Genomic DNA, 15101 nt, shown 5'->3' with positions numbered 1-15101 from the left:
GCAATACAAGCTAGGCACCATATGCAACATGCAACCAGATATCACACTACCATGTTAGAGCAAGCACCTGGGGTTGTGGAGTAGGGGAGATGAGATTTGGAACTTGCATTGTAGTAGGAGTAGCAGGAGAATATGCAGAGATCATCTATTTTGGTTGCTCTAGAGGACCACCATCATCCCGTGCGTTCATCATTTTCGATTTTGCCTTGTCAAGTCAAACACACAAGAAAAGTGAATGAAATTCGCTCTTCCAAATTCGTTGATGCATGATACTAACGAACACAACTTTTATGTAAGGCGACCACATTGTAGGAGGATGGAATATGTACAAAAACGCTAAGCAGAAGGCATTTCAACAAATTAGAAGCAATGCAAGATAGACACCATATGAAAGGTCCAACCAAAATCACTGTACCAAGTTAGAAGTGTCTCGTTATAAGTGGCATTTCAACAAATTTGAGGCAGTACATGCTTGAAATGATATGCAAGATGCAACCAATATTACATTGTCAATTTGAAGGTGTCCCGTCAGAAGTGATTGATAAGGGATACACAAGAAAAGTAGTTTGATGTAAGAACATGGTTAATAGAAAGACGTAGTATGTACCAAAAATAGGAAGACATGTCATATTCACATGTATAATGTGATAACTAAGCAAATGCAATTTACTCTAATTAGAAGCATTACAAGGTAGACACCATATGAAACATGCAACCACATATCACATTGCCAAGTAAGAGCAAGCACCTGCGATAGTGGTGTAGGGGAATTTCGGTCATCAACTACAGAGCTACATTGACTATCTTCATTTAGTCTTGCTGTTTCTTGAGAATCATGTGGGAAGGATGACACTGCACTCTTTAAAAGAGTAGCCCGTCTCATAGTAACCCACTGGGGTGACTGTCTCATCATAAGTGATTGATGAGAGATACACAAGAGCATTAGTTTGATGTAAGAACATGGTTAATAGACAGATGTAGTATGTACTAAAACTAGGAAGGCATGTCATTATCAAAGGTATAATGTGTAAAGTAAGCAGATGCAATTTAACCAAATTAGAAGCAATACAAGCTAGACACCATATGCAACATGCAACCACATTTGACAGCACGAAGTTAAAGCAAGCACCTGGGATGGTTGTGTGTGGCAGTTGAGATCATCAACTGGAGAGCTACGTTTACTGTCTCCATCTGCTGACACTAAACCCTTTGGAGCGCTGAAACTCTTAGTGCTTATGCTAGAATTAGACTGGAGCGACTTCTATCTTTTCTTTTGTGTATTCATCAACAGCACGTCAGAGTCTGAAATACCCATGCATAAAAAAACAATAGTGTGAGTATGGGTGAAGTGTGTGCACAAGTAGTATAGTGTAAAAGTAGCAGATAGCAGGTGGGTGAGAAATAAATGACGGGAGACATATGATAGCTCTACAACATGCATGGCACATGGAATTAGATTCTAGGATTTTGAAATATGAGCACATGGATGGGGAAATGCAGATACTCCTCCAGCACACCGTAAGGTGTGGTCCTATGAAAATAACAGTCGACTGAAAACAAATAGGTCAGTCAATTTTTTCTGCATCGTCCGATGTACAAAGAACGGGCAGATCGCCTTCATCTACCTCCAGCCAGTCATTGTTGATGATCTTCCTCGAAACGCCTGTGACCACCGGCCCAATCCCCTGCCTCTGCCCTCCCCTCGACCTCACTTCACCGCTCCTCGGCCATCCCTTCAGGCCACGCCTACCTCCAGATCGGGCGCAAGCAGCTCCTGTGCCCCACACCCCTATGATACACACTGATGCACCGCTTCCCCGGCGAACAGGCGGACTAGGTGCTCCGCGCGCCTAAGCGGGTGATGCTTCTTTTAATTGCGAATCAACTGACCCCGAATTGAAATCTAGGCGAGCGACTGACCTCTAGCTAAGGTGAAATAGTAAATGGGGGGAAACCTTGCACATTTAGTATCACGAAGAAGGTGCAGTAAGAAGCGCTCAACTAGTTTCTTTCAATACGGTGTGAGCAGAGACGTAAGATTTGCACGAATAAGGGAAGAGGAGTACCTCTTTCTGCTGGTAGTGCTGTGTCCTCCTACTCTTTTTCCAACGATCTTCTTGTGGTTCGTTGGAAACAAGAAGTTTTGGAGGATAGTGGAGCCATGGATGAACCCGTGACCAAGTTGTTGAGTGTGGTGCAGTGGCCGTCTGTCGACGGCGGGGAAGCAGATCTGAGGCGGCGAACGACGGCGTAGTGGGAACAACTCTGGTGCGGTGGACAGTTGCAACAGTGGAGCGGCAGCGGTGAGGCGCATGATGGCGTGGTCGAAGTGGTTCAAGTACAGCGCACGTCACCGTCGGCATCGTGGAGGCAGCTCTGCCTCGACTTCAGCTGCTAAGTCCTCGAGGGCATTGCGGTTGCGGTTGCGTTGGACGACGACGTCGGGGTACCAGCTCTGGCGTGATGGAGGAGGGCGGCAGTGGATTGGGCGCGATGGGGTGGAGGACGGAGGAGGATGGGGTTTCACGGCTGGTGGAGAGGGCGTTTTGGCGCCCACAGAATATGAATGGGGAAACAGAGGGAGGGGAACTAAGGGGGAACAATGTTCACTTTGGGACACACTTGTTTGAAAATTTGGGAAAGTTACAAACTTTGCCCCCATCTAAAATTTCGTACATATTGCGGGTCGGAGGTAGGACAGTAATCTCAGGTGTCCCAAATAGTGGGTGGGATAGATTTCGGCCGAGCGCATGGGTGTTCAGGCGCCCATGGTGTATGAATGCTTCTCGTGGTTGACTGGCGTCTTGGTGAAGTTACAAACCTACCCCGGTTTAGACCTTTGGACATCGGGCCGATAGGCTACATGGGTCAGAGTCAGGACAGTAATTTCCTACCACCAAACATTAGTCTCGCGCGGTTTCAGGCAACCAGAGGCTTATTTGGCGCTTCGTTCAATATTTGGGAGTAGATTAACATTTATAGTTCTCTTGAATTGAACTTTCAGGATTTTTCAAAATTCAAAAATCTTGACTCTTGAAAAATCCTAAAACTACGATTATTTTGGAATGGAGGAGGTACATTTGAATATACATTGTACACAAGTATACATTAAAAATATGCAGCTTAGCTCAATTCATGCATGGTTCCAGATATAATCTCCTTGGTTGCAAAAGAATAGTTAGACATGTGTATGAATATATAGCATGTTCAAACGCACAACAAAGATTGATGGCCCCTTTTAGATCTGATTTACAAATGCCATTATCTCGAATTCAAATAGTTGAATGCACTTCCTATGAATTGGAATCTTCGAAACCACCTTTATGTTGAATTCAACATGTATTCTATTTCGTAGCTAGCAATTTGGAACATATCCATGTATGTGACAAATGTATAAAGTGCTTGACACTAACAACACGGAGTGCACTAACTAATGTTTATATATGAATTGCAAAAGCCATGCATTGTCTGGATTTCAAACTACTCTCACTCTATGGATCAATAATATGAAATAAACCCATAAACATGCTCGAATTCAATAGAGTATGGGTGTCTGATAGACCAATGTTCGTTCATACGCAAATTGTGAAATTCATGATCTCATCCAATTTTTTTAATGCAATTTATATTTTAATTTAATGTGTAGAACCGCCTTTTACGTGTAGATGCACTATACCTCGGCCCGTCCTCACACACGCACTATATCTCTCTCTATCTAATGCATAAGTGCACACACTTTATATACATCAGCATTTCTCTCTCACACATGCTCACACTCTCCGCCGGGGTGTCTCACACACACACTCTATATATCTCCCTCTCTCTCTCTCTCTCTTACTACTATGTACTACTCTTTTCACTAATCTCAGTTGGAAAACACTATTTCTCTCACATGCATATATACACACACACAGTCTCTGCTCGCCCTCTATGTGCACATATATGTTCCTACGTGTCTCCACACACACACACATTATCTTTAGGCCTCTCTCACACACTTTGCTCCCACCTCTCTCTTACTAGTTGGCAGATATGATTCCATCAGATCATTCGGTAGGATATCCTTGACTGTTAGGCTGGATGGTAATACTAGGCAAAGTTTTACCCAAGTCTGGGCCCTTGAAGTTGAGGAAAAAGCCTACTCCTGGTAATGTATATTTGTGATAGGGGTGTGTACGAAGTACAAGTGAATACCGGGCATTGTGTGTGTGTGTGTATACTATCGACGAACTAGCCCTCGGGCTTATATAACATACTCGGGGCCTAGGGTTACAAATCATATATAGTCGGCTTATCATCAGTGGGGATAGAGTCCTCCACGACTCTGCTAGCTTCGTCTTGTACGCCGATTCCTCCATGGATCTTCGTATAACGCGTCTCGGTCCGACCTATGTGGCGCAGGATGGAACCGACCCATGAGTCCTCACGTTGACCCACCACAACTAGAAATGATGTGCCCACCACACCCCACACATAATCGGCCACTAAGAAAATAATCATATACAATAGTACAAAGTTATACATGAAAGTTAATTGCATGGTGCATCCAATAATATTTGTTCCACATTGTAATGTTTATATTTTCTCCAAAAAATTAGTCACGAGAAAGAGAAACGAAGGGCATATCTCTCTTTGTCTCCACCGCACCCCCTCTCTCTCTACACATCACGTACGCACACAAACTATCTCTCGTCCCTCTAAAAGTATGCCCCTAACACATTCATGCGTGAAGGTCACTGTATTTCAAGCAAAAGCACTATACGGTCACTGGACTTCGGAATATGCTCATTACGATCACTGCATACATTTTTGTGGTGATCATACGATATCTACCTCACCATACGTCTCCGTATTTTGTTGATGACACTGAAGGTCATTGTATTTGATGCGTGCTCCGTATTTTGTTGAGGACACTTACGGTCATTGTATTTGAAGCAAAAGCATGATATGGTCACTGGACTTCAGAATAAGCTCATTATGGTCACCATATACATTTTGTGGTGCTAACCAACCTGTGGTTGGATAGTTAGGAGGACCTTCTCCTTTGGTTCACAAATATTCTCCCAACTAACCATGTGGTACCTCTGCTTCCCATTTTCTTTGACCTAGAAAAAACGGGATCGCACTTTATTTAATTTCGCATGAATTCTGTCTTGAAGGAGATAAAAGCCCATAATGAACATTGGGATGTTCATTAGGCAATCGTTTATAAGGACCAGACGCCCACCAGATGCTAATAGCTTTCCTTGCCAAGGCTCCACTCTCGTAGCTGTTTTGTCCACTACGGGTTGTAGTTCCCCCATGGTTAAAGCTCTCGCGGATATGGGCATACCCAAGTATTTCATCGGGATGGATCCCAATTCACAGTTCATCATGTGTGCAGCTCAGAGCTGCGACTCCAAATCACCGCCCATAACAATTGCCTCACTTTTCTCGAAATTGATCTTTAGACCTGACATCTCCTCAAAGCACATCAAGAGGAATTTGAGATTCACTATCTCGCGTTCCGAGTTTTTGATGAATATTAGCGTGTCATCCGTATATTGGAGATGCAATATCCCTCCAGGAATAATGCGAGATGACATCCCAGAGATATGACATGCCGCTTTGGCACGGTCAAGAATGGAGGCTAGGGCGTCGACTAATATATTGAATAGAAGTGGGAAAATTGGGTCACCCTGCCTCACGCCACGCTTATTCATAAAGAATGGGCCTATCTCCCCATTGATATTTACTGTCGTCTGGCCCCCTTGTACTAGTTGTCGCATCCAACTAGTCCATAGTGGGTCGAAGCCCTTTGCTCGAAGTACCACTTCTAAAAAATCCCATCGCACCCTATCATATGCTTTCTCAAAGTCAATCTTAAGGATGAACACCTCTTCTCTAGTTGACTTAATCTCGTGCAAGACCTCATGAAGCACCGCAATGCCATCTAAAATGCTCCTCCCACGAATGAAGGTTGTTTGGTTTCGGTCAATAATCTTGTTAGCAACTTGAGACAAACGAGGCGCAAACCCCTTTGCGATTAGACGGAAGCTCACGTTAATTAGGGTGATCGGTCGGAATTGTCGAATATTGTCCGCTCCCTGGACCTTTGGCAGGAGTGCCAACACCCCATAGTTGAGCCACTTCACGTCAATCTGACCACGGGTAAAATCGTGAACTAATTGAAAGAATTGAGGACCAACTAAATTCCAGAATTTTCTATAGAAAGACATCGGAAATTCATCGGGCCCCAGTGCCGTGTCACCCTTCATAGCTTTGAGATTCGATGTTAGTTCCGAGAGCGAGAAGGGACGGGCCAAGTCCAAATTGTCATGCGCCGACACCATCCCCTCAGGTCCCCACATGTTGGGACCCATGGCAGCTGCGCCGCCAAACGTGAATCTCAATAGCTATCTGTAAAAACCATCTATATGAGCTCTAAGTTCCTCCTCCTCGATGTACGTTATGTCCCCCTCTCGAAGGCATCTAATCGTGCACCTTCTACGGCATCCATTAGCGACTGCATGAAAGTAATCAGTGCTGGCATCGCCTTTAAGCACCCACTGTTGTTGCCCTCTCTGCTTCCAATACATCTCTTCACATGTCAATATAAAGATCATTTTGTCCTCTGTCGCGTACCTCCTAGCCCACTCATCAATAGAAAGGCCGGGACCGTCCGCCTTAGAGTCGAGCAAGTTTATTTCTGCTAGCAAATTGTATTTGCGGGACCCCAACTGACTTCCCACATTTGCCCCCATCCCCTAAGGTTATGTCTAGAACGCCGGATACAATGTTGCCATTCATATAACGGGTCGCACAACGGACCATATCGGAGCGGGCGGTTAGCCCTCTCCTCTCCCAAAATACGAATGTCACACCCTGATTTTCATGACACAACATTTAGGATTAATTAAGCATAAAAATTGGGTCCAACAAAAACTTCTGTGTTAATATGGTCTCTGCTTTGATTTTGATTTTGTTTGTTGTTTGCAAGTGCTCTAGAAATCAAATAAATCCCCCCAACTCTTATACTCCTTCTCCTTTATCCAAAACTCTGCCCAATGATCTACCATGTGTATAGGACAGAATAGTATTTTCTTGCAAAAATAATTTGGCCAAAAAGTATTTTCTAAATTAGGTTTTCCAAAAACTCCTGAGTTAAGGCTTGAACTACAAGTACTTAATTTGTGATGTGAGAAATCTTCCAAAAATTATATTTGAATCCTATTAGATATAGGACTCCCTAAAACCACAAAAATATTATTTTAAAAGTTATTTTGCTATTTTATTTAAAGGCTTTTTCATAAGGCCAGAAATGTTCCTTAATAAGTCAAAATTATTTAAAGTTTCAAAATTATTTAAGAAAATTTAGGGAAACTCAGTGGACATACATTTTCCATATATATGAGTTTCAACACATAGTCATGTTCAAAATATTGGGCAAAACCCTCCAAAACCACTTCTCATATCTCAAGCATTTGAAATATTTCTGTAAGAAATATTATCAAATAAATCTAGGAAAATTATAGAAAGTCAAATATGTCTAATGTGATGATCTTGCAAAGTTTCATCCCAATAAATTTAGTTTTGGTTCACAAAAGTGCCCAAAAACCATTCCTGTCCAGATCCAAATTTGAGCAACTCTACATTGCCAACTGTCTCCTTTTGATCTCAAATTTTGTGGACATGCTCTAATCCCCAAATGATGACACTACACCAAGTGGTGTCTCAAGGAGAATAGATTTGCATAGCTAGATCTAGGAAAACCCATTTCTGTTGATTTCTAGGGTTTGCCAAAGTTACATTGGCAACTTTCTCTAAATGAGCTCAAAACTTTTGATCAAGCTCATTTGGTCCTATTCCTCACTTCTGCTAAATCTCGTGTCAAGAATAAATATTTGGCTAGCTCAAAACCAGCACAAACACCTTCTACTATTTCACCAAAACCATTGTTTTGACCTCTTCCACTATTCTCCATGAGCTCAAGTTTTTACCACAGTTGACCCTGATCACCTTCTACCTCTAGTAAAATTTGCAAGGCCATGGACCAATAGTTGAGGGGTGAAATCCTCACTTTCTCTCTGTAGACATCACTGCTCTCTCTCTACCCTCTCCCACTCCAGTGCCCCTTCAGAGCATCCAATGCTTCTCCCCCTAGTTTACACCCCTCTAGACCCCCTAGACACTAAAGGACACATCCAGGGCACCTAAACAATGTCGTGGCATGCAGAGCTAGCGCTCTAGAGCACGCTATAGTGCGCCATCGCACTATAGCTGCTCACTGCCCAACACCCCGACCACCTCAGGCCTCTCCATCATGTCTCCCGTGGTCACCTTGGCGTCCGACACACGGCACGCTGTCGGCCCCCTCCTAACCCTCTCTCCTCTCCCCTCCGCGAGCTCAATCGAGAGTGTCCATGGACGCTGCCCAAGGTGCGCCACGGCCGCGCCCATATAAGGCCACCCCTGGGCCCCTTATCTACTCGCTGACTCTCTCTCCCTCCACCGCATCCTCCGGACCGACCCACTCCTCTTCTTGTGCTCTCCTTTCACCTCCATGGCCGGAGCAATGCCGCCTCGGACGCCTCCTGCCGACCCTGAGGCGCTCCCCCGATGCGCAGCTCTTCGGTGGTCCCGCCGGTGGCCGCAGCTTGGCTGGAGGTGGGCTCTGGCACCAGGGGAGAGCGTCGGCCTCGCACGTCCAGTGTCATGGGAAAACATGGCCACCTATGGGGCCATCAGCCCCTTGTGGTTCAGCAGGGGGAAGGGCACATTGCACAAAGAGCGGAGGGCGCAGAGCAGCACGACAGCGATCAAACGGGTAGTTGTTACCCAGGTTCTGGCCGCCGCAAGGCGTAAAACCCTACTCCAGTTTTGGTGGACTGATGAGATGACCATGGTGGAGACGCAACACTCTAGCCCGGCAGGGTTGCCTCGGGGAGAGAGCAGCTACGCGCGTATGAATGTACAAGAGTCCGAATCCTTTCTAAGGTTGCCACGGCCCTCCTTTTATAGATCTAGGGGTCACCACAATGGCAAATCAGTCATTGCATACTGATTAGATAGCAAACAGTGCTATCATACCAAACTCTGCACACAGGACAAGACGCATTAAATGCACCGCTTAGTGTCACATCATAGCATAGCCCGGCAAGACTTTCCCTGCCGTTCAGCCACCTTTTCGCCTGCCTGTGTGACACGTCCCTGGACGGGTGTCATTTGGAGGTGATTTCCTTCAAAAATGGTTGCCACATGCCAAATAACAGCCACTTAGTCATTTGGGGGCTCGACACCGCACCGATCAGTGACTTGTGTTGCTTTGAGATGGAGCGGTGGAGCCTTGGCGGGGTAATCCACCCTCAGCGTCCCCGGCAAGCTTGCCGGGGTGGTATTGAGACTTGTCTTCGGGCCAACCTCGACCTCGCCAGGCTCGCCTACCCAACAAGGGAGGTTTTTCCTTAGTGATATATTGCTCCTTTGGTTAGCCTTGGTCTTCTTGATCCGCCCTTTGATTTCTCAAAGAGCTGATCTCTTCTGCTTGGTCTGGTCTTGGATGCTGCAACCTTGCTCTTAAGCCTGTGTACAATCTGGGCAACACACCTGGGGTTTGTTGCACCGACAGGAGCCCCCGGGCCTGGCCTGAACGCGCTGCCGAGCGTCGTCAGGGTAGGCCCTGTCCAGTACACAGGCGAGGAGCCTGCAGTGGCTGACCCTTTGAGATCTTCTTTGCTTCCTCATTAATCTGAGCTTGGATCAGTTTCTAGCTTCCTCGTGCGTCGTGTAACGCCATATGTAGTGGGGCCATCTTTTTAATGGCCCATGGATGACTTTAACGCACGGGGGAGTAACGATCAATTCACTCTTCCCACCACGTCCTTATCCCTTGACATGTATGTTGAATGCATTGAGTGGGGTAGGTAACAGAGGCGCGTGGTGCGGAGAGAGCGCCATGGCAGGGGCCCGATCTTCTTGGGTTGGTGGAGAGGGACGACTGTTACCCACCGAGGGACCAGCCCCCAGCCCCAGCCTGCCTATAAAAGAGGGGTGAGGAGGAGCGGAAGTGCTCATCCACGCACCTCTCCTCCTCCATCCCCTACCTTCTTCTTGCTATGTTGAGAGGGAGAGACTGGGGCCAGGCCCCAGGCTCTAGCTTGGGGCCAATGACGCCGAATGCTCATGTCGACGCTCGGGGAGTGAGTCTGGTCCCGGGTCCAAGGGGATGCGGCGGTTGATGATGTGGGCGTCGAGTCGCCCGCAGTGTGGGAGGTGGCATGCTTCTCCAAAATGGTGAAGCGCTCGTCTCCCTCACATGAGTAGGCCGTCCGGTGCGGAGCGCTAGCCCTAGTTGCGAGTCGCCGAGGCTCGCCGTCCCGACGACTGGTCTCTTGGGGCATCCGGCACCTGTCTGGGGTGCAGTGCTCGGTATCATTGGCAATCCCAGCACTGCTCCTTCCAACGGAGCCGGGGTTAATGCTGAAGACGGTGGCGCCTTCCTGCCCGCCAAGGTGGGGAGCGGTGCTCCACGCGCGCCTTGGACGTCGCAGTCGTCAGCTGCTTCTCTGGGGAATGTGATGGGCCGAGGTTCCGGCGTCTCCCTGGAGCGGTGGTGATGGGGAAAAACGAGGGAAGACGGAGAAGGCGGGTGGTAGGGCGTCAGGTCGGAGTACGATGGCACCGACGCCTTCATCTCGTATTGCCGACCCGCTGCCTCATCTTTCCGCTCTTCCCCTCCCTTCCCGGCACCATCATCACCGGCCTCTTCGAGACGGTTACCGGGGAGGGGGTCGCTCTCTTGGTGCCTTCTCCTCCTCCAGTAGTCTTCCAGCTGAGCTCTGACGGCTCTCCCTACCGGTGCTTGTGGTGGGGCTTCTTATTGGCCTTGGGGGTGCTAACCAGGGCACCGCCGAGCTGCTCTCTCCGTCCTCATCCTTCGCAGCCTCGCCACTCCCGATCTTGTCAGGTTGCGCCCGACAGGTCCTGACGGGATCAGGTCGGGCTTCTGCTCAGGCACTCCTTTTGCCCTCTTCACCTCCCACCACAGTGCCTAGGAGGAGAGGGACAAGAAAGGGGATTACGGGGCACTTGTCTTCTTTCAGTCTAAAATATGTAGGCACTTGCCGAACTTTATTCTAAATTATGTAATCTTCTTTACCCATTTTTGTGTTTTGTAAGATCTGTACTTGCTTATCAGCATATTTATGAACAAGACAAGCCTTGCCGGGTACTTGTGCATGCATTATGTCCATGCAGAGGTGAGATGTCTCTATACGTTAAAGTAAACAAGTTTTCCCAGGCAGGTTATCCTGCCGGTGCCCTCATTTTTTTGCCGCGGGGCTAGGCTTGCCGGGCACAAAACTAAAAAAGGGACCAGCCCCCCGCCGAACCTTTTCCATCAAAGGCCACTATGCCCACCCTGGCCGAAGTATCATTCGATTCAAAGGGTGGGAGCACCTATGTTTCGAAGGTGGCGATGTTTTCATATGCACAAGTTTTCACTTTACAGAACAAGTATGGATAAGAAGGAACTTATCTGTTTGGCTTGTCGGGGACCGCTATGTAGGCTTGTCTTCGTTTCTTCTCTTCGGGACCAAGTCTGCGGCAAGAACCTTGCAGCTTAGTGCAGATGAAAACATAGCTACATGCAATCTTATCTACATGATCATGCTATGCTCATGATATGCTTATGCATGCATGCAATCTTCTTTGGGGGCCTGATGTCTACTACACAACTTGTTCTTGTAGACTCGTGTTGGGCCTCCAAGCGTAGAGTTTTGTTGGACAGTAGCAAATTTCCCTCGAGTGGATGACCTAAGTTTATCAATCAGTGGGAGGCGTAGGATGAAGATGGTCTCTCTCAACCAACCCTGCAATCAAATAATAAAAAGTCTCTTGTGTCCCCAACACACCAAATACAATGGGAATTTGTATAGGTACACTAGTTCGGCGAAGAGATGGTAATAAAAGCATAGTAATGATAGTAGATATTGATTTTTGTGATAGGAACAATAAAAAACAGCAAGGTAGCAATTGATAAAACGGAGCACAAACGGTATTGCAATGCTTGAAAATGAGGCCTAGGGTCCATACTTTCGCTAGTGCAATCTCCCAACAATGATAATATAATTGGATCATATAACCATCCCTCAACGTGCGATAAAGAATCACTCCAAAGTTCCTATCTAGCAGAGAAAATAAGAAGAAATCGTTTGTAGGGTACGAAACCACCTCAAAGCTATTCTTTCCGATCGATCTATCCAAGAGTTCGTACTTAAATAACACCAAATAATTTCAGATTCATAATACTCAATCCAACACAAAGAACCTCAAAGAGTGCCCCAAGATTTCTACTGGAGAAACAAAGACAAGAACATGCATCAACCCCTATGCATAGATTACACCAATGTCACCTCGGGAATCCGCGAGTTGAGTACCAAAACATATATCAAGTGAATCAATACGATACCCCATTGTCACCACGAGTATTCATGCGCAAGACATATATCAAGTGCTCACAAATCCATAAAAGTATTCAATATGATAAAACGAAATATCAAAGGGAAAACTCAATTCATCACAACAAGATAGAGAGGGGAAAACACCGTATGATCCGACTATATTAACAAAGCCCGCGATACATCAAGATCGTGACATCTCAAGAACACGAGAGAGAGAGTTAAACAAATAGCTACTGGTACAAACCCTCAGCCCCGAGGGTGGACTACTCCCTCCTCATCATGGTGGCCGTCGGGATGATGAAGATGGCCACCGGTGATGATTCCCCCCTTCGGCAGGGTGCGGGAACGGGGTCTAGATTGGTTTTACGTGGCTACACAGCCTTGCGGTGGTGGAACTTCTGATCTAGGGTAACCCCGAGGGTTTTTGGAATATGTAGGAATTTATAGGGCGAAGAGGGGTGCAGGAGGCCACCGAGGTGGGAACAACCCACCTGGGCGCGCCTGGGCACACAGGCGCGCCCTGGTGGGTTGTGCCCCCTAGGGGCACCCCTAGGTGCTTCTCTGGCCCACTGGATGTCTTCTGGTCCATAAAAAATCCACAAAAAGTTTCGCGGTGTTAGGACTCCTTTTGATATTCATTTCCTGCGGTGTAAAAGACAAGCAAAAAATAGCAACTGGCACTGGGCACTGGGTCAATAGGTTAGTCCCAAAAAATGATATAAAGTTGCTATAAAATGATTGTAAAACATCCAAGAATGATAATATAACAGCATGAATACTTGATGAATTATAGATACGTTGGAGACGTCTCAGCATCCCCAAGCTTAATTCCTACCCGTCCTCGAGTAGGTAAATGATAAAAGAAATAATTTATGAAGTGTGAATGCTTGCAAAGTGCACAAGTTTGATCAATGACAATTTCAATCACTTTTCCTAGCATCATAATAGCAATTCTTTCTCATAAAACTCATCATGGTAAAGTAGCAACCAATTCACATGTTAAGGTTCAAACAATGAATTCTCTTGAAACTCAACAACCTATATTCTTAGTCACCAAACAATTGCAATTCAACTTATTCAACAGAGTCTAAGTAAGATCTCCACATACTCAACCATCATATAGTCTTCTATGATTGCTAACACTCACCGCATACACATGAGCGAAACGTTTCAACCGGACACATAGAAAGATATGGGCTTATAATTTCGCCTCCCAACGTATTCACCTCAAGGGTGATGTCAACAATAATCACTCATGCTACCCATATCCAACTGGATATATGTGCCTAGGTCTTTCCTCACCACATGATGCTTTCCAAAAGATAAAAATAAAAAGGAATAGAGAGAAAAACTTTGACTCTTGCATGAAAGTAAATACATAAAGGTAAAAGGTAGGCCCTTCACAGAGGGAAGCAGAGGTTTCCATGCGCTTTTTGTTTGTGTGCTCAACCCCTTAGTGCAAAAGAACATCACATTATATTGCCCCTTATGATAGCAACCTTTCTTATGCAGCCTGTCGCTTTTATTCTTTGCCATCACATGTTCATACAACGCTCAATTTTCTCTTACACTAAATGATCTAACACTTTTAGAAGCAATTTTTATTGCCTTATTGCATCGATGACAACTTACTTGAAGGATCTTACTCAATCCATAGGTAGGTATGGTGGACTCTTGAAAATAAGATTTAGGTTTACGGGTTTTTGGATGCACAAGTAGTTCTCTACTTAGTGCGGAATTTTTGGCTAGCAAAGATGGGGGGCAAGCACCACATGTTGAAGGATCTATGACAATATAACTTCTATGTGAATATGAACAAACATAAATCATTACGTTGTCTTGCTTGTCCAACGTCAACAATTTTGGCATATAATATTTTGATGGGGGCTCACAATCACAAAAGATTTCCAAGATAGTGTATTTGCATGTCAAAGTTCTCTTCCTTCTACTAATCATTCAGGAATTGCTTGTATGACCAATATTGTGATTGTCAAGCCTCAAAAGATTTCACTTCCTAAACCCAATGTGAAGCTACCACTAGGCATGATATGAACATATAATTTTAACTTCATTACATTCGACTTATTCAACAATTTACTCATAGGATATAAGTGAAGCACAAGAGTAAATGACAAGGTACTCCAAAAGATATAAGTGAAGATCAATCGAGTAGTTAAGTAAATGGGTAGCTATTTGAGGAATCTCTCTTATTTAAAAACTTTCAGATCTAAGTATTTTGTTAAAACAGAAAGCAAAACAAAACAAAATGACATTCGAAGAAAAACACAAATCATGTGACGAATGAAAACATAGCTCCAAGTAAGGTTACCGATAATGTTGGAGACGAAAGAGGTGATGCCTTCCGGGGCATCCTCAAGCTTAGTTGCTTGGATCTTCCTTGAGTATTACTTTGGGGTGCTTTGGTCATCCCCAAGCTTAGGGTCTTGTCACTCCTTATTCTCCTCATATTGACATCTCACCCAAAACTTGAAAACTTCAATCACACAAAACTTAACGGAACTTCATGAGATAGTTTAGTATGATAAAGAGCAAACCATGTCACTTTGGCACTGTCAAAGACAAGATTCACAATTGTTCCCACACAATACCTATTGTACCTTATCATTTCCACAATTTATATTGAGCAACATAAGCCATAGA

Source organism: Triticum aestivum, chromosome 4D (genome assembly GCF_018294505.1).
Source record: "Triticum aestivum cultivar Chinese Spring chromosome 4D, IWGSC CS RefSeq v2.1, whole genome shotgun sequence".
Taxonomy (NCBI): Eukaryota; Viridiplantae; Streptophyta; class Magnoliopsida; order Poales; family Poaceae; genus Triticum; species Triticum aestivum.
The sequence above is the reverse complement of the archived record's forward strand: the minus strand, read 5'-3'. Positions refer to the sequence as shown.